Source organism: Hyalella azteca, unplaced genomic scaffold (assembly GCF_000764305.2).
Source record: "Hyalella azteca isolate HAZT.00-mixed unplaced genomic scaffold, Hazt_2.0.2 contig15955, whole genome shotgun sequence".
NCBI classification, from domain to species: Eukaryota; Metazoa; Arthropoda; class Malacostraca; order Amphipoda; family Hyalellidae; genus Hyalella; species Hyalella azteca.
The window spans coordinates 1-608 of record NW_025945783.1 but is presented as its reverse complement, the minus strand read 5'-3'; positions in this window follow the sequence as shown (position 1 = coordinate 608).

The following is a 608-nucleotide window of genomic DNA, read 5'->3' as shown; positions in this document are numbered from 1 at the left end:
GTACTTTCAAACATTGCCAAGTGGACATAACTTCTTGAACTTAAGCGCAAGAAGATACGCCGAGCGTACGATCAGCGGATTTCGGCACCTTCAAAACTTTCGTACGACCGACTTAGCTAAAGGCGTACTTTCAAAACACTCCGGCTCTCAGCCAATCAGCGTGCTGGTTTTTGCTTACTTTTTGAAGTCGGATTACGCGGAGCATCAATGTCTCATGAATCGTGATTTCACAATTTTTAGCTATTATCTAGGCACTGAGACAGCGGTTTAGAAATTTGACGCCTGTAGATGTCTTGTTTTAATTTCAAAATTAATAAATTATTTTGATATTAAAAGTTTGAGTTTCCGAAGTGTAATTTGCAGCAGGAGCCCATGAGATTGTGATTGAGAGGGACAGGCTGCCTCATTGTTGAAATTAGTGTAGTAAGGCAGAAGTTCTTCATTTATACAGGTTTGGTTGAAGACCAGAGCGTACTTCTTATTAACAATTTTCTTATTGTTTTTTTTTTGATGAGCCGAACGAAATTTCTAGCTGGAGCTTGGAGATCAAAAAGCAGATTACCGAATGACATTTTATTGCAGTGCGACGTTTCGAATATATCAATATT